The sequence below is a fragment of the Phyllostomus discolor genome, chromosome 5 (assembly GCF_004126475.2).
Source record: "Phyllostomus discolor isolate MPI-MPIP mPhyDis1 chromosome 5, mPhyDis1.pri.v3, whole genome shotgun sequence".
In the NCBI taxonomy this organism is placed as follows: Eukaryota; Metazoa; Chordata; class Mammalia; order Chiroptera; family Phyllostomidae; genus Phyllostomus; species Phyllostomus discolor.
Window position 1 is genome coordinate 83954900 of NC_040907.2, and position 20270 is coordinate 83975169.

Consider the following 20270-nt stretch of genomic DNA (forward strand, 5'->3'; position numbering starts at 1 on the left):
TGTTTAGAAAAGTAGTTACCTTGCAATTGATACTCAGTAAAAATTACCTATTATTATCTAAAAAATACACAAATAATTTATACCTCATGCCCTCTGACATGCATGAGTAGTGCAGAAAACTAATTTTGGTTTTCCTGTTGAACAGGTGTAGCTTATAATTAACTAAAAAACAAAAAAAAAACATGAAAATATCAATTTCATCAATATCTACATCTAATAATTTATAAACCTTTATACCTTTAAATATATTTAAAAGTAAAGAAAGCTCATCTTAATATACAATATTCCAAACAGAAAAGAAATAAAAGTTTTTAGTAAGCTATCTAAGGTTATAATCTAAAGAATAGTTTTACATATAATCTGCAACAAATACTTACTAATTTCTGAATTACTTTAACTTGAAGTAACATCTTTCAAGTAAATTTTGTAATAAATTTGTACATTTTACAAAGCTTTTCAGTAATGCTATATACCATTATTAGTAGTACCATATACCACTATGAATGACATCATGTCTAGATTTCACATAACACTACCTTCATTTAAAAAAATACTTGGTTTGGCATTTCTTTCATGGACTAAATCAGGCAACTAGTTATCATTCTTTAAAAGACTGTAATATGCATTAAGTAATCAATGACTGTAACAACCTTACAATGTATTCTCTACGTAAACCACTTCTGACTCAAATACTATGAAACAATATTCTAAACAATAATATACAGAAAAAAGCTCTCATTTCAGATATTATCAGAAAACTGAGAGGTCAAATAAGTTTCTTTATATTTGGTAAACTGTACATATTATATGATTTCCTAGAGAGAAACATTTAATTTCCATTCACTTGGAAATACTTTAAACAGTAGGTTAGAGTTTAGGTTAAAATTACTAATCACTTTTGTTTTTAAACAAAGGCATTATCCATAATGATATCCACGAGAAAACAAGACTAGTATCATCATATTCAATTTACCATGTACGTTAAGAAAACAAAAAAAGCCATAAATGATCATACTACAAACTCACTAACAATTTTGTATTTGACATAAAAACATTCCTTATAAAAATTTAACAGCAATGACAAAATTCCTAAAATTCAGCTCTTAAGATACAAGCATATTTATCAACAAAACACACAACTGGTTTTCCTCTACCTATTATGTAGAAAAATTCTTACAACTTTCATTATTTCATTTTTCTTGTATTAGCTAGCTACACCCTCTATAACATGCGTATATTAATGATGCCAGGTTAGTAACACATTCATGTTTGGTTACAGTTTAACCTACCATATTAGCTTTTCTGAGTGTATTATTCCCATCATAATTTATTTGACTTGCTATTTATGTCATTTATCAATATGCAAACATGCCGACTGAAGTTAGTTTCTTATGATAACAAGGGTGTACATTTGGTTTAATATGTTCAGACTCTTTTAATCAAGAAATCATATGAAGGGTGGAAATACATACAACATTACAATCCTTTCACTTCACATAGAGAATCCACAGGCACTTCCACAAACATGTCTGTCACACCCAGGGGTATCTGCACAAGTCACGTTACCAGCCATGACAGGTCAGCCAGCCCCCATAATCTGTGCCGACGTGGCACACCTGAGCTCCCTGCCCCTTCTCGTCATATTCTGGAACAGCTCTAAGACAAAATTGCTCTCACAGGCTGCGGTCCTAGGAGTCCTCCCCCACTACCTCTCCATGGCAACCGCAGCTACAGAAAAGCAGTCCACCTCTTACGCAAATGAAAAGAGGCCACAAATGTCAGCAGTCACAACATCCCCCTTTTCCCTCCCTACTTAATTTCCTTCTTAAAGTAACAGTAGTGCATTCTACTCATTCTGCATTTCAGAACACCTTCCACCATTTAATGGGTGGGTAAGCAACTTAGGAAAATTAGAGTTAAAAATTCATCTGTATGACCACTTACATAATGTGACTGAGAATCCAAAAATGATTTGCTGAGTTGCATTACCAAGTCAGTATTTCAGGAAGTCCCTTTGTATCTCAGCATCCTAGTATTTGAGCTAAGAACCCTTTGAGATGGTAACTGTCCTGTAATTCAGCTTTCTTAGAGACAAAGAGAGGCCATCTGTTATGATTATGAAACACACTCAGTACTCAATATGCATTGTTTCTTAGCAAGTTCATATTTACTTAGAAAAGGCAAGGGTATCTTTTTTTTGTTTATTTGTTTTTTACTTTTTAAACCAAATAGTAAATTATCTATTAATCTGTTAATAGTCCTACAGGAGGGAAAAACTGAACAGATTAATCTAATCTTCAAGCGTTATCAGACTTAGTTTTTATTATAATTATTTGAACAGTTTCATATCCTAAATGTATTTTTTAAATAAAAACAATGGCTAGATTATACTTCTTATGGCTACAGAGATTGGAAAGAAGAATCCCCATCCATAGGAAAATGACTAATAACAACTGATAAATTTTAAAGTGTTCTATTTAAAAATGTATGTTGTAATCCATGAGCTGCACCGAAAAATCAAATTCTGTAAATTGTTATCAATACTGAGAATCCCAACTGAAACAGCATGGAGCAAGTTCCCACCATTGGTTGATGACCAATATAAATGTGCTGGCTTTAACATCCTTCAAAAGATGTATTCTCAAGGAAAAATCAATTAAAATCCAAAACAGTTGTGCTTACAAGGAAAACAATACAACAGAATGGTCAATAAAAAATTTTAAATACTCCCAGTCATGTGGACACATTTTTTTTATTGTCCCATGAAAAGGGCAGGTTAAACTTTCATTTAATTATTCGGCAAACATTTACCAAATAACCACCAATGTGGTAGGCATCCTAAGGTTTAGCAACAGACAAGAGGCATTTTCATGGAGGACCACTTGGGGGTGGTGGGAGCTGTCCCTCAACCAGTCCAGCCCAGGGTAGGGAAGATTCCCAGAGGTAAAGCTCAGGATGAGGTGTGGGTGCACCCTAGAGTTAAGAAATTCCAGTTAACGCATAAAGGCTGCGAACAGCTCAGCAAAAGAGGCCAAAGTTATTCAACCTTTATTAAGTCTAAGAGTAGAATGGGACTCCACCCCAAAGACAAAACTGAATTATCTTCAGGAGATTGGGCCCTTGTAGTTAATGTGCTTCCCCTGTTAAGTGGATGCTCTAAGAACCCATCTGTATCATTGCACCAGCAGGCATTGTGTGAGAGGCTGCATTCGGCCTCAATGAATTTTTTTTTTTTTGAAGATTCTTTCAGTGGGTTTGCCTGTTTCACAATAGGTGATTTACAAGTGCACTTGCCTGCACAGCACTGAGTGTTCAGCAGTTTTTGACCAAAAATGGCATGACCCCCATGCCCCAACCTCCCTATTCATCTAATCTCACTCCAGTGACTTTTTTTTCTTTCCTTGAATAAAAAAAAGTCCTCAAAGGGAAATATTTTGCCAATGTGGAAGAGGCAAAACAAAGAAATGGCAGAAGCACTTAAAACACATCAAAATTGACACATTCAAAAACTGTTCTGAGCATTGGGGAAAAAAGTCTCAGTAGGTGTACTGCATCAAACGGAGAGAACTTTGCAGGTGACTGAAGTTTAAACATTAAATAAATACACAAATTTTTAATAAATAAATTCCTGGCTTTGGGGGTTCCCCTTCATAAAACAGGGAAAGGCAAGATCCTGAAGGATTCAGCACCATGAAAAGCATCTAAGCCCCTAAGGTCTATGGTTAAAGTATATGGTTTTGGCTCATACAATGAGGTATTCAGATTAAAAATTACTCAAATTATTCATTGCTTGGGTTCTAAATGTTTAATGGGTTCTTATGTTTTTATGTCGTCCTGTTTTGTTTGCATTTGATAAGGTTGGGAAAGGAAAACCAGCATTTTCTTTTCCCTCCAAATATACCCTAGCTGAGGCAGTACATAAACCAACACACAACATCCCCTTACCACCACCACTTTGGTTTCAGTCAAGACATGGAGTCAACTGGGCTACTCAGTCCGAGAACTCTCCACAGGGCCTTAGGATGTTTCCGTTGGTCTTGCTCCTAAGACTTGCAGGTATCTATTTATGTTTTCTGTTATATCCAAACATTTGAGTTAAGTTAGCATAAAGAATGTTTTCCTATAATTTTTTTCAGAGCTTATGGCACATTTCTGCACTGTTTCTCTTATTTTTTTATCCTTAGTAAACTATATCTTCTAACTTGACCAAAAGAAAACCCCGCTCTCCCTTTAAACAAACCATAAATTGCCATCAGGGCATCTCGATATTTAAAGACAAGAAAGTAGAATTTGGCTGGACATGTCAAAGAGCATCCCAACATATGAGAGAACTAGCATGTAGGAAATATTTATAATAATTTTGTATCGTATTTCCTGCAAACCTGTATTCTGCAACACCATATAGTCTTGACACATATCCTTTTAGATTTTCTCTAAGATGATTATGTGAACTAAAGCACCTATACACCTGCACAAAAAGGCTTCTGATGCAGGGGAAAATTACAGTTACAAAGTGTAATACACACCAAGTCCAATCACAGGAACTATATAGCTTTTACAGTTATGAAAATCAAACTTTTTAAAAACGATGGTGATGAAAATCCTCACCCCTCAACTCTAAGATATTACTGACTAAACATGTTTTACAAGTTCTCAAAAGGTAACTTTTCCTAACCATTTTGCACCCACTTTTAAATCATGGAAACTGTTATTATCAATAGGCAGCCTTTAAATAAGTGTTTGCCTACTTTGGGTGTTTCTGGTAAGCTATATTTCATTATTTATACATGCTTCCTTATTAGATAAAACATAATCTAAAGGTAAAGAATTAATATATTCATAATCTGAATGGGTATACCATGGTTTTCTTATCATCAGAAGACATTTATGTCTTCATTTAGAGCTGTGTACAACTGGAAGTTAAAAGTTTCCAAACACTGTATAGTGCTTCTAACCCGAAGGCATGGTTCACACGTTAGCAACAGCTGTTGCAGTCTTTTAGATTTTTACTGGCTAACCACATGCCATAGCATGCTTTACTCATTTGGAAAGTCCCCCTACATGGAGTTCAAACTCATTTTGAAACCAGAGAGGACAGTTCCTCCTATAACTCATCTGGGCAAGTTCATATAAAAGAATAATTTTTTAAAAAGCCACAAAGGTTCTCTCCCAAGACTGCTGAAGCATAATTATGAGCAAATGTAATTATGAACAGAGAAGCTAACCAAAAGCAAAGAAGGAGCACACTGAGCAAGAGTCATGAAGGATGAAAAATAACAGTAACCAAAAAAAACTTCAATCCCTCAAACAGGGCAAATTTAGAATACCCACTCATACACAGCCCTCCCCACAACCTCCTTCTCCCACAGCAGGGAGAAGAAAAAATTACAGTCTGCATGTTAATGTGTAAAATATAATTAAGCTAGTTCCTTTTTCTTTACAAATATACAGCATAAGTCAGTGTACATCTACATATAACTGTATTTTTATATTTTACCCATAAATTATGTAACATATATGTTTACACACATATGCACATGTACATCCCCAGTAAAGATAAAACTGGAAAAAAGTCCATGGCAATTTTAAAAGGTTACTTACTGAAGGGGGGGGTGACAGACACAGAAGCTGGAATTCTTTCACAATACTGTGTTTTCTAGAGTATACTTTGGAACCATGTAAATATTTTCTGTAATTACAAAATAAAAATTTAACTAAAACCATCCCTAAAAATTAAAAATAAAATGTGACAAATGAATGTCAGTATGTACTGAATGGTGGCATAGCCATACAGAGAGGAATGAGTGGCATTAAAACACAATGCCTGAACTGCATATCCCTAATGGTAAATACTCTAAGGACAAAAGAAAACATACATACACATTGATGGTGGTGCTGGTATTATTATTCTGAAACTGTTGTCTATCATGGGATACAGCAAATAAGTGACTCTATTATGGTAGGAATCACTGAGAATAAGGTTTCTCATTGTGAGAGAAAGAAGATACAAGATCAAAGAGGTTCAGCGAAAAGCCTGTTGTCCTCATTTTTGTCCTAAATATACGTGTGTTAGTGTATGTAAGTACACGCACACAGTTTACTGATGATAGGCCTTAACACAATGGTCAACCCAGCAGCAATGACTGTGGTTCCCAGAGACTTCTGTATCTCCAGTACATTTGGGCTCCGTCAAAGGAGCTTTATGACTGGTGGCAACCAAGAGCAAGAGCACAGCTCATTGCAGAAAAGCATAAGTAAAGACTAGAAAAGAACCAAAGAAACCCAGGTCTGTTCAAGAAACACAAGGCCTGTTCACATGAAGTACTTGGCTCTACCCAGGCACAGTAAGTGGGAAAAATAAGATGATAAACCTGATAGTGGTTTCCTAAAGACAGGGCTGCTCCCCCTGGGGCTGGTGGAGTAGGAGCCCCTGTGCTCAAGGCAGACAGCAGTGTCAGTGTAAGGACGGGTTACAAGTGAGAAACCTAGGCCAAGTTGATCAGATAGATAGGAAGCTTCGATTTTCTCAGGAGCAACAGGGGCAGAGACACTGACTGTGTATTGACCTAGACACTTCGTGAGAGCCCATGACTCCCACCACCCTCACCCCAGTCAGAAGCACCTCCCAGGAATACCTGATTGTTCATCCTCATTTTAATGCTACAGGCTAATTTATCAAATTCCAGATGTTCTCTCTCACTGTAACAGTTACATCTAAAAAAAAAAAAAGCAAAATTTCACAACAGAAATGTTCCTTCATTACATAATAAAATTTGTTGAAGTCTCAAATAAGGCATGCTAAAAACAAAGGAACCTTACTCAGTAAAACTACTTAAACTTACCAGGAAAATATACACTATTAGTTGGATATCCATAAGTGCAATTAAAAAATAGTCTCAAATCATCTGTAAATCATAATACACATAAGCGGTATTTATTATCTGAGGGAGCAGGAAAAAAAATCTTCTTTCACCACTTGTGTTAATTTGTGAACAGAGAACTGGGTCAACTGTACAAAGGTGGGGCAAAAGTAGGCTTACAGTTGTGAGTATATGAAACAGAGTTTACTCTCATACAAACAACCGTACCTTTGCCCCACCCTGTATGTCAAAAAGCACTTGTTAGATTTTTAATATTATATTGTCATTTAAAGAGAAGCAACTGTTTCAGGCAGAGCAACCAGCATGAAGGTCTGTGCAAAGCCTCCTTACACACTCCACTGAACACAGGAATGGAGCACCATCACCCTACAAGCTAACTGCCAAGGTCAAACACCATGGGCTCCTCTTTCCCAGAGTGATGCCCCACCTATCAGGTGACTCTTAGAGACTGAGAAATAGAGAAAGGCATAAAGAGAATGCCTCAGATGGGGGGGCTACTCGTGATGAGGAACAGGTGCCAAAACCACCTTTACCTTAAATATGGATGAATAATGCCATAATAAATACCATCAACCCCAAACTTCCATATACCAATATTCCTACATGTTAGCATGTTTCAAAGAGCTACCATGTTACTCTTATTACTTGATTACCTAAACCCCGTGATACAAATGTTGTCATAAATGGCTTTGGAGAATCACCCAACACACACCTTTTTTCATATGCTCACTTATGCTTTGGATAACCAGGAAATGGCTGTCTGTTAGAATACAAAATTTTGGATACTCAATGAATAGCTATTTTACTATTTTCTCTTACTGACATTCTTACTAAAATGCAGTGAACAGCCAATGTGCTCAGTGGACCCACCACATACACAACATCAAGGATTGATTTTGGTTTGAACTGAGCAGACTAGGGATGAGAAAACAACAAAAATGTTTCCAAGCAGGAAGAACAGCTTCACTACTTTGTTCAAAGGCCAGGACCTGAGAAACAAGCTTCTGTGCCATTTTCACAAAGACTGAGAGCATTTCCACTTAAATAATAATAAAAAAGAAAAAAATCTGACCTCTGATTTTTGACCTCTGGAGTTCTTCAACTCAACTAGAAAGATATTTTGAAAAATAAACATTCTACTTTGGACCTTTATATTGAATTTTCAAATATAGAATGGTATACTGGTACTATTAACAATATTCATAATGCATGTTTTAAAGGATCCTGCCAATCCTGATTACTTTTTTAAAAAGGTAAAAATTTGGGAGTCCAAGATTGCTGCAGAGTAGGGGAAAGTTACATACACCTCCTCCTGGAGCCAAACCAATTTACAGCTAAATTATAAAGCAACCAACCTAAATGAGTAAATGAAGGGCACATGAACAGGACTATTATGTCCAAAGATATGGAGAAGAAACTACAGAGTCTGGTAAGAAGGATGAAGATGCAGAGGGGGCTGGCGCTGGCACCCACGGGCAGAGGCTAAAAAGCTGGAGGGATATGGATATCTCTGCTGCAAATCCCCTGAGGATCATGGGGTCTCAACTCCACAACAAGACCCCCAACACAGAGCACCAGGTCCAGGAAGAGCAGCCTGCATTACATCTGGCAATGAAAATCAGCAGGGGTTCTGTCCACTGAGAAGAAGAGAGAGTCTGCTAAGATCCCAGGTGCTCTCCTAAAGGGCCAATGCACAGCAACTTGATCTCAGGCACTCACTCACCCAGGGCTCTGGTAGAGAGGGAAAGCAACTCAGGGTATATGGGAGTCATAAAGAGAATATCTGATTGGTGTGGCTCTGGAGAGAGAGCCTGGAGGTCCTGGTCCTGAGTTAATATCCCACACCGGCCTCAGGTGCCATCTCCCAGGACTGGGCACTCCTATTCTTACAGCACCAGCTTGGGGCATGCACTAACCTGGTCCTACACATATTGGCGATACCACCCTGCCCAGCTCAAGTCCAGCAGAAAGGACTGGTGGCTGTACCCAACAGAGACCTGTGGCATGCTCTTTTTCTGGAAAATCTATAGGCAGACACTCAAGATAGTCATTGAAATGTGTGGCTTTGGAACAGAGGCCAATCTTTCCTCCCTCCCATGGATTCAGCAGCACCAGTCCTTATGGAAGACCCTCTTTTTCCAACTCCTGGTGGCCCCATCCTGCTGAGCTCAGTTCTGGAGAGGGGTAGGGGACACAATGCTTCTCAGATGTGGGACCTTCAAAGCGCTAGTCCTCTGACAATGCAACTGGGGAGCTAAGCGGAGGCATGAAGGCTGTTCCCTTTCTGTAAGCCAGTGTCACCCCCAAAAGAAGGCTGCTTTGATTTGTTATCCAAGTCTCACTGGCCCTGTCCTGCTGAGTTAATTTCCATAGGGGGAAGGGAACACTGCTCAGAGTTGTGACATTGGGAGTGAATCTCCCTCAGAGACTCCAGTCCAGGGCTTGTGTAGGCATTACTACAGAGCTAAGGGGAGGAGTGCAGCTTTCCCCACCTCCCACCCCCAGCAGAAGGCTTTCTCAATCTGTTTGCCAAAGTCTGGGTAGCCCTACCATTTTGAGCTTGCTCCTGCAATGGGGACAGCTGGCTGCACAGAATGTGAACCTGTGGTGCACTCCTCCCTGGGGAACCTAGAGTTGGAGACTCTAGCAGAGACTGACTGGCATGGCTCTGGAGTAGGAGCCACATTATCCCCATCTAGTGCCTGATTACCCTGCTCCCAAGTAGGAAAGCCACTAGCCCCATCCACCCAACCTGGTCGCCCTGCCCTATCGAGCTTGTGTCATGTGGAAAGGTCTGGAATGGGGGCAAAAGGGAGAAAACTGTACTTGAACAATGATTAAAATAAAATAAAAAAAAAAGAAAGAAAGGTCTGTGGGGCATGGCCAGCTTAGGCCCACAATACGGTTTTTCTTCATAAGACTCTGGAAAAAGTCCAGGCAACCTCAAAAGGTGGCAGAGTAGCCAATAAATGGACACTGACCTCAGGGAGCCTTGAACCTTTTTTATTGGTTGCCCCCACCCCCTCAGAGCTACAAGATACTAATTTCTGACAACGGCCTGGCCCCCTCCCCCACACACCCAGGCCCAGGAAATGCAGCCACAAACAGTGACTAGCGTGGTGGCTCCAGACAGATAGCCTAAGGCTGGTTACACAAAACGTCTGACATCAACTTGCACCAGAACCCCAGCCAAGTGGGCCCAGAGCCAACATAACTAGCAGCAGGCTTCAAACCACACCAGAGCTTGACCCAACTAGCCAAACATATGACACAGCCAAAGAGGTACTGTGGCAGGCATCACACACTGTTGCAAACAACTCCGAATTGGAGGGCAGCCCCTGCACAATGACTCATACATGGTCAATGAGGTCTATTTTATAGCCAGTCAGTCTGAGGGTTAACTCTACCCACAAATGGGCCAATAGCATTCAAGACTCAAATACAACAGGAGGGGGCAAATAACCTACATAAGACTCATTTCTGGAGCACCTATCTCAGATGATCTAGGAGACTGCACCACTAAGACCCACAAAGCACCTACATCAGAAAGGCCTTATAACAATCTTGTGAGTCTGAGCAGATCTACCTAATACACAGAGACAAACACAAAAAAGGCAGAAAAAAATGGGAGACAAAGAAATATGTCCCCAATGAAAGAACAAAACAACCAAGATACCAGATGCAGTTTAAAACAATGGTTATAAGGATGCTCAAGGACCTTAGGGAGAGGATGGATGACCTCAGTAAGAACTTAACAATGAGATAATAAGCATTAAAAAAACATAGAAACCATAAAAAAGAACCAGTCAGAAATGAAGAATAAACTATATGAAATGAAGAATACACTGGAAGGAATCAACAGAAGGTTAGATGAAGCAGAGGATCAAATAAGCTATTTAGAAGACAAGATAACTACAAGCACCCAAAAATAACAACAAAAAGGGAATAAAAAAATGAGTCTGAGGGACCTGTGGGACATCAAGAGTAACGACACCGGCATCATAGGAATACCAGAAAAAAGAAGAAGCAAGGGAGAGAGAACCTGTTTGGAGAAATAATGGCTGAACTCTTCCCTAACCTGTGGAAGGAAAAAGTCACACAAGTTCAGAAAACTCAGAGTCCCAATCCCAAAGAGCGCCACACCAAGCCATATTATAATTAAAATGGCAGAGGCTAAAGACAAAGAGGAAATCTTAAATGCAGCAAGAGAAAGGCAGTTAGCTACCTACAAGGGAGCTCTCATTAGGCTATCTGCTGATTTCTCAACAGAAACACCTCAGCCAAAAGGGACTGTCATGAAATATTCAAAGTGATGAAAAGCAAAGACGTACAACCAAGACTACTCTATCCAGCAAGGCTATCATTTAAAATTAAAGGTGAAATAAAGAGCTTCCCAGACAAATAAATAAATAACTATATAAAGGAGCTAATTACCACCAAAATAGTACTGCATGAAATATTAAAGGGTCTGCTTTAAGAAGAAAGAAAAAAGGAAGAGAGAGAGGAACATAGGTATAAAGAAAAAAACGGCAATGAGTAAGTACCTACCTATACTAACCTCAAATGTAAATGGACTAATGCTCCAATCAAAAGACATATGGTAATTGAATGGAGAAGAAAACATTACCCATACCTATGCTGTCTACAAGAGACCCACCTGGCACAAAATATACCTGAAAATGAAGGGATAGAAAAAATATCCCTTGCAAATGGAAACAAACAAACAAACAAAAAGCTGGGGTGGCAATACTTATATCACACAAAATAGACTTGAAAACAAAGGCTATAAAAGAGAAAAAGGATACTACATAATGATAAAGGGAGCAATCCAACAATATAATCCTTGTAAACATGTATACACCCAACATAGAAGCAACTAAATATATAAAACAAATCCCAATTGACATAAAGAGATTGACAGTAATATACTCATAGTAAGGGCCTTTAACACTACACTGACAAAAAAGGGTAGATCTTCCAAGAAGAAAATCAACAAGGGAGCAGCAGCTTTAAATGACACACAAGAACAGATGAATTTAATTGATATATTCAGAACACTTCATCCCAAAGCAGCAGAATATACATTCTTTTCAAGAGCACATGGAACATTTTCTAGGATAGACCACATGTTAGGATCCAAAACAAGTCTCAGTAAATTTAAGAAGACTGAAATCATATCAAGCATCTTCTCTGACCATGATGGATAAAAGTAGAAATCAATCACAAGAAAAAAACTGAAAAACACACAAACACATGGAGGCTAAATAACATGTTATTAAATAATGAATGGGTTAACAACAAGATCAAGGAAGAAATCAAAAACTATCTGGAGACAAATTAAAATGAACACACAACAACTCTAAATCTATGGGACATAGCAAAAAAGTCCTAAGAGGGAAAGTCTCAGCATTACAGGCCTACCTCAAGGAGAAACAAAAATTTCTGTTGAACAATCTAACCCTATACTAAAAAACTTAAAAAAGAACAACAAAGCCCAGAGTAAGTAGAAGGAAAGGAATAATGAAGATTAGAGAGAAAATAAATGACATAGAGACTAAAAATACAATACAAAAGATCAATGAAACCAAGAGCTTATTCTTTAAAAACATAAACAAGATTGACAAACCTGTAACTAAACTCTCTTGGAGAGTTTTTCCAGGAAAAAGAGAGAGGACCCAAAGAAATGAAGGAGGAGAACTAACAACTGACACCACAGAAATACAGAGGATTGTAATAAAATACTATGAGCAAATATGCCAACAAATTAGAAAACCTGGGTAAAATTGACAAATTCCTAGAAACATATACTCTTCCAAAACTGAATCAAGAAGGATTCAGAATTGATCTGAATAGATCAATTACAACTAACAAAATTGAAGCAGTAATCAAAAAAACTCCCAGCAAACAGAAGTCCTAGACTGGATGGCTTCATAGTCAAATAATACCAAACATTGCAAGAAAAACTAACACCTATCCTTAAACGTTTCCAAAATTCCAGGGGAGGGAAGACTTCCCAACTCATTTTATAAGGCCAGCATTATTCTAATTCCAAAATCAGATAAAGACACTAACAAAGAAAAAAAGTTACAGGCCACTATTCCTCATGAATATAGACTTAAAAATCCTCAACAAAATATCAGCAAACTGAATCTAGCAATACATTAAAAAGATCATACACTGTGATCAAGTAGGATTTATTCCAGGGATGCAAGGCTGGTATAATATTTGCAAATCAACAAATATAATATATCACATAAACAAAATGAAGGATAAAACCACATGATCATATCAATAGATGCAAAAAAATTTCAATAAAATCCAACACCCAGTTTTGATGAAAACTCTCAGCAAAGTGGGAATACAAGGATCATACCTCAACATAATAAAGGCCATAGATGATAAACCCACAGCCAGCATCATAATCAACAGGCAAAGATCAGGAACAATATAGGGATGTCCGCTTTCAATACTCTTATTCAACATAGTAAATAAAGTTCTAGTCCCATCAATCAGGCAAGAAGAAGACATAAAAGGCAACCAAGTTGAAAAAGTGCAAGTAAAACAGTCATTTTTCACAGACGACGTGATAATGTATATAGAAAATCCTGAAGACTCCACCAAAAAATCTACTAGAACTGATAAATGAATTTGCCAAAATTATCAGGGTACAATATTAATATTCAGAAATCTGTGGAAATGTCACCATCAGAAAAAGAAATTAAGAAAACAATCCCATTTACTATTACAGAAAAAATAACAATAATGTACCTAGGAATAAATTCAACTAACAAGGTGAAAGAGCTGTACTTGGAAAATTATAGGATACTGAAGAAAGAAATTGAGGAAGATATAAGTAAGTGAAAACATATATTGTATTCATGGAGAGCAAGAATTAACATCATTAAAATGCCCACACTACCCAAAGCAACGTATAAATTCAACGCAATCCCTATTAAAACCCCAATAGCATATTTCACAGACCTAGAACAAATATTCCACAAATTTATATGGAACCACAAGAGACCTCAAATAGCCTCAGCAATCTTGAGAAAGAACAAATTTGAAGGAATCACACCACCTGATATCAAACTGTACTATAAGGCATTGTGATAAAATCAGCCTGTTACTACTGTAAAAATGGCCATATAGATCAATGGAACAGAAAAGCGAGCCCCATAAATAAACCCACACATTTATAGTCAATATTTGACAAAGGATGTGAAAAACATACGATGTACAAGTAAAAACAGCCTTTTCACTAAATGGTATTGGAAAAAGTGAACAGAGGTGTGTGTGTGTGTGTGTGTGTGTGTGTAAAAGAAACTAGACCACAAACTTACACCATACACAAGAATAAACTCAAAATGAATAAAAGACTTAAATGCAAATCAGAAGCCATAAAAATCCTAAAAGAGAGGCAGTAAAATCTCAGACATCTCTTGTAGCAATATTTTTGACGATATATCTCCTTGAGCAAGGGAAACAAAGGAAAGAAGAAACAAATGAGACTACATCAAACAAAAAGCTTTTGTGCAGCAAAGGAAACTATCAACAAAATGAAAAAGGCAATGCACCGAGAGAACATATTCAGCAATGATACATCTGATAAGAGGTTAATTTCAAAAATATATAAAGAACGTATACAACTCAACAGAAAGAAGACAAACCCCCCAATTAAAAAATGGGCAAAGGCCCTGAATAGGCACATCTCCAAAAGGGAGATACTGATGGCCAACAGACATATGAAAAGATGTTCGGTGAGCTGGGATGGGAGTAAAACGCAGAAAACTGTACTTGAATAACAATTAAAATTTTAAAAAATGTTCAAACAAAAAAGATGTTCAACATCACTAATCATCAAAAAATTGCAAATTAAAACCATACAGGTTTTAACAGATATCATCCCATGTCAGTCAGAATGGCTCTCATCAATAAATCAACAAACAACAAACATTGGTGAGAATATGGAGAAAAGGGAATCCAAGTATACAGTTGGTAGGAATGCACACTAGTGCACCCACTGTGGAAAACTCTATGGAGTTTCCTCAAAAAATTAAAAATGAAACTGCCTTTTGACCCAGCAATCCCACTTCTGGGAATTCATCAAAAGAAACCTAAAACACTAATCGGAAAGAATATATGCACCCCTATGTTCACTGAAGCATTATTTACAATAGCCAATATCTGAAAACAGCCCAAGTGCTGTCAGTAGATGAGTTGATAAAAAAGCTGTGATACATTTACACAATGGAATACTACTAGGCTATAAAAAAGAAGGAAATCTTACCTTTTACAACAGCATGTATGGACCTCTAAGTTATTTTAAATGACATATGCCAGTCAGAAAACAAATACCATATGATCTCACATATATGGGATATAATGAACAAAATAACTTAACAGGATAGAAACAGAAATACAGATACACATAACAGACTCATAGCAGTCAGGCAGGAAGGAGTTTAGGGGGCTGGGTGAAAAAGTGGAAGGGATTGAGCAAATATATATATATGACAGGCACATACACCAACACAACAGTATGGCGACAGCCGGAGGAAAAGAAGGGGTGAGGGGAGACAAAGGGGTGTGGGTGGGGACAGAAAGAGACTCTGCTTGGAAATAGTGTGCAGATGCTTTATTGAGCTGTACACTTGAAACCTCTATGGTTTTATTAACCAAAGTCATCCCAATAAATTCAATAAAAACATAAAATACAATAAAATGGTACGAATTTTGGGAAGGATAGCGAACATTTTCAGATGGAAGGGCAAGGATGTTTGTAAAGAGATGGGAGTATTAAAAATAAAGCCATCTTTTCTAAATACTAAATGATCATTTCACTTCTGGGTGACAGAGTTCAGAAAATTATTATCATAATGCTTTATTAAAGCAAAATTTCATTCCCTTATTCAAATGAGTAGAAAAATTTAGACTCGTGAACCTCGGTAATATGCGGTTTTCAGGCAGCATGGGGGTGCCTTTTCATAGCCAGGCATATGCTCTGCACAGCCCACCTGCTCTCACCAGTGGACACCAATCTACCTAGCATTTGTGACTTTTTCAGGGGAATAAATACATTAAAAGCCTTGAAAAAGCCTTTAAAATTCATGGGCAAAAAAGGTGGTAAGAAAAAGAGGTTCCAGATATATCATGTTCCCTTGAGGCGAACATGAAGAGTCAAACATTGAGTTCACTTAAAACTCAAAAGGCTCCCTAGCCACATCCCAAAACCATGCCAAACTGCTCAAGTACTAAGATTTTAAAAAATAAGGAAGTGCTGTCCTGAATAAAAGAGTGCAATGCACCCAGAACAGGGGTCTGAAAGTCTTTCCTGGATGGCTTCCTGAGGAAATTGAAAGGTTTTCCACGATTGAAGGTCACACTTCTTACAATAAAGAGAGTAGGAATTTAAAAATGCTTCTTACTTGGTGTATCAATTGGAGTAAGGTGGCCAGCATGGAATGACCTAAAGCTTCACAAACTTAAGGATGAAAACAAAAGGAAACACCATCTTCAGACAATGCCACCTCAAAAGCAGAGTGAGAGAAAGGCCAGATGGTGCAACAGCAATCTAGTACAAGATAGCAAAAAAAGATGTGAATGTGGGAAGATGACCTGCATCTGTAACAATTCTGCCCCAATGGCTGAGTGATCTGGGACAAGTTACCTAAAGCTGCAGGTGGCTGGGACGAGCCTGCCTCCCTGTACTGTGCGCATTAAGATGTGGCAACACGTGGGACAGCATCTAGCATAGTACCAGATATAAAGTGAGCACTCAATACAATCCTCCCCCTTCACTTTCCCAAGGATTCCCTCTAAAAACACACTTCACCAGCTGGCCAACTGTTCAACTTCCTGATTCCTTTGACAGTGATCTTGGCAAAGTGCCTCTAGTCATTTAAAACAGCAGTTTCTTTGTGTCCTGGTACATCACTGTACATGAGTTATACTTTACAAGAGCATGTCTCCAACCTTAAAAATTTCAACATACATTATCTCATAGGCATTCAGAATTATGTTATTTATAAATTATGTCATTTTTATGTCATTTATAAACTACTGTGAAAAGTATTTGGACACCATATTATGAACTTAAAGGCAGGGCAGCAGCAACATGAGATATAAGACTTCGGCTAAGATGCACTGGAATGCTATGTCCAGTCTCTGCTCTACATTCAATGCCTGTGGGGCTTATGGCTCCTTGCTCACATACACCTTGGTTTCTTTCCCTCTTCCCTGAAATGGGAACAGTGCAAGTAGCAACACAGTACAGGTTTTTGTTTTTGGTTTGGTTTGGTTTTGTTTTTTGAAGATTAAATGCAGTAGTGAGATTAGGACAGGTCCACAAATATGTAGTAAGAACTCAATAAACGCTGGCCATTATCCTTAATAACATATACAAGATACTATTTCCATATGGCTAATCTTGAAACTACTATTCAAGTTTAGAATATCAAAGTGCTTGTAAATACATTATTAAAATTGTTGAACACATTCTGAAAGTCCATAAAAATCTACAAAGGTAGTTCAGAGATTCAGGACAGACAAGGTAAAATTTTTCTAGTTTCTATATGACTTAAATCATTAAAAATCCTCCTGGTGAAATCTGGATAATTTAAATTACATGTGTTTCATCTCTTTGGTCAATGTTTCACAAAAGACACTTAACATTCTTTTGAAAATCACATTCATTTATAAAAAGAAACTAAGTATTAAAAATAAAAATTAATTGATGGGTTTCAAACTGGCACAATTTAGAAAAACCACTGTAAAGCATGGCTTTCTGATATTTGTACATGTTATAAACAAGTTTTCATTAGGCATTTATGTACCACTACAGATGTTATAGAGAGCATTTAACAGGCATGCACTGTTAAAATTATAATTCATTTTTAATTGTTAATGAATGAGTTTGAGATCTGTTATAAAAAGGTGTTTATACACTGTGAATACCACTGCTAACACTCCAAGACAAGGTAGGTCAATCACAACTAACATTGGTCTCTTCAAATACATGGGTAGGCTTGATTAGCAAGCATTAATTCACCATGTTATATCTATCTACTGATAGATATAACAAGGCTGTACCCACTGCATAATACCAAGTGACCCATTTACACATTCTTCTGGAGTTGGTAGCACAGAGGCCCTGGGCCACATTTCCACTGTGACAGCACCTTGAAAAATGTGCCTAACTCATGAAATGTTAAAGGAAGTATACAAACCAAATAAATCTCCCTTAACATGCCAAACAGACCCACCTTTCTTTCAGATTATTCTAACATTTCAGGAGCCAGTTCTACTGTAGAGCAAAGCTGTCCTGCTCCTCTATCTACCAAACAATTATCGGGACCCTCCACAGACCAGGGGCTGAGCTGCCTGCCTGAAGCAGATGATGTATTTATTTGCATCCACATACATGTTCACCCAATCTGACATCTGAGCAACAGCACATATAAAAGTGCCCAGCAGAGAACCAGGGTTAGGAAGAGAGATGAATGTAATGAACGATAGCCAAGGTCCACACAATGTTTCATGATCCTGGTGATTTCATTAGTCTAGCGGTCTCAACAACTTAGCTAAATAGTCACAGAAGCCTTATAGCCAGAAAGTAAAAATTAACTCTCTCACAAAGCAAATTCAACTTAGCTCTACTGACGATTACAGGTAAGCATCACAGTGAAGACTCCAGAATGACTGTCTAGGAAGTATGTAGGGCCAGTCTGCTTGGGAAGGAGGGGGAGGCTGCTGAGACACTTAACTACAAACTACACCTGCATGGCAAGCACAGGGCTGTACTCAGAGATGTGATCAGAGACATGTGGTTAGGGGGAGCTAATGAGGTGAGGAGACAGGGCAGGGGTGGGGTGGAATGGACCCTAAAGCTTCCAGAGGTATGCTCTGGTGCCTGCCCTTAGTCCGTAGTTAAAAAGCTGCAGTTTTAAAGTTCAAGTGAATTTTTTTGGTTTAGAAAGGAGAATATATTTTCCGTTAGAAAAAAAAATATATGTTGGTTAGTGTATTAACCGAGTCATTTAAAAAGTCCATAAATTTGTCCTCCAACTAACAAATATTAATACAGATTCCAATTATTCATTATAACAGTGTTCCTTGTGGAAGGCAAATTCATTTAGAATTCTTATTCAGAAAGTCAGAAACCCATTTCCCTGGCTACCATTTAGGGTGCTAAATTAGTGGTCTCAGTGGGGACAGGCCTACCTCACAGAATGCATCATTTACATGTGTGGGGCATTAAACACACACACACACACACACACACAATCTTTTTATCATGCAAAATTCCAAATATATATAAAAACTGACAAAAAGGTATAAGTGTATTTTTGTTCTCACCCATCTTCAGCAATTTTCCATACTCCTCCACCTGCCCCCCAAATCCACCCCTCAGATAACTCTGAAGCAAAACTGTGGGAATTTCTGTTTGTCATACTGACTGAAGTGCCACTGACATTTACAGGAAAGACATCAGATTTGTTAGAAATCCCACAAAGCCCAGAGCAGTCTCTACTGAAAAATTCTAAAAGTGCTGTAATAATCCAGCAAGAAAATACTAGTGCTTGATTCAACAGGAATCTCGTCTGCACTTGATACTGAAACAAACGTTTCCCAGCTACACTCCAATGCAGTAAAATGGGAAATGCTGTCATCTGAGCACTCATAGGCGAGCAGATAGCACAGGAAAGGCCTAGCTAATTAACCGGTTTTTAAGGAAAGAAAATAGGTAAAAATAGAATTTAGAATCAAAATTTAGGATCTTTAAAGCAAACATTAAGAAATGTTGTTTTCAAAAATGATAATGAAGCCTAATTTATCCTTTTGGAACTTAAAACTCATGAAAACGCTACTGTCACAAAAACAGTATGGGATTACCACAGGAATAAATAAATCAGTAAACCAGGTGAGCGGTCCAAAATATATGGGAAGTTACTGTACGACAATTCTGTGAGGAAAAAGATTCTTCATTTAATATACGATCCTGGCAGATTGACTTTATTTCTAGGGAAAAAATAGATTCTTTACCTCACAATATGTACAAAAAGAAGTATAAATAGATTAAAGGTCTGAATACAAGAAACATCACAGTATACTGAATTCAAGACATCAATCATAACACAAACCATTATCTGATATGTCACTGAAAGTTTTTTCATTACTAGTTAAAAAAGGGCCAATCTAAGAGAAATCAAGTAAAGGATATGAAGAGGTAAGACAGAAGATGAAAGGGAAACAATTAATAAACATTTGACAAGTCACAATTTTTTACCTTTATGGTTAGCTATAAATGAAATCCAGTGGCAGTGAGGATAAAGAGAAAAGGGTAAAAGAGGTGCTGCTACAAACTTTTCACCCAGAAATCTAGCAGTTTCT

The 20270-nt window shown here is 37.6% G+C and overlaps 1 protein-coding gene and 1 long non-coding RNA gene across 6 annotated transcripts in view; one reads left to right on the top strand and one right to left on the bottom strand.

Annotated features, from left to right (window-relative positions):
- HIVEP1 (HIVEP zinc finger 1) overlaps positions 1-20270 on the bottom strand; it is a 145652-nt gene that overhangs the window by 89896 nt on the left and 35486 nt on the right. The window lies entirely within an intron of this gene.
- On the top strand, positions 9040-11089 carry LOC118500726. Its single transcript, XR_004903302.1, has 2 exons — positions 9040-9673; positions 9750-11089. It is a non-coding gene; the product is annotated as an uncharacterized LOC118500726 (long non-coding RNA).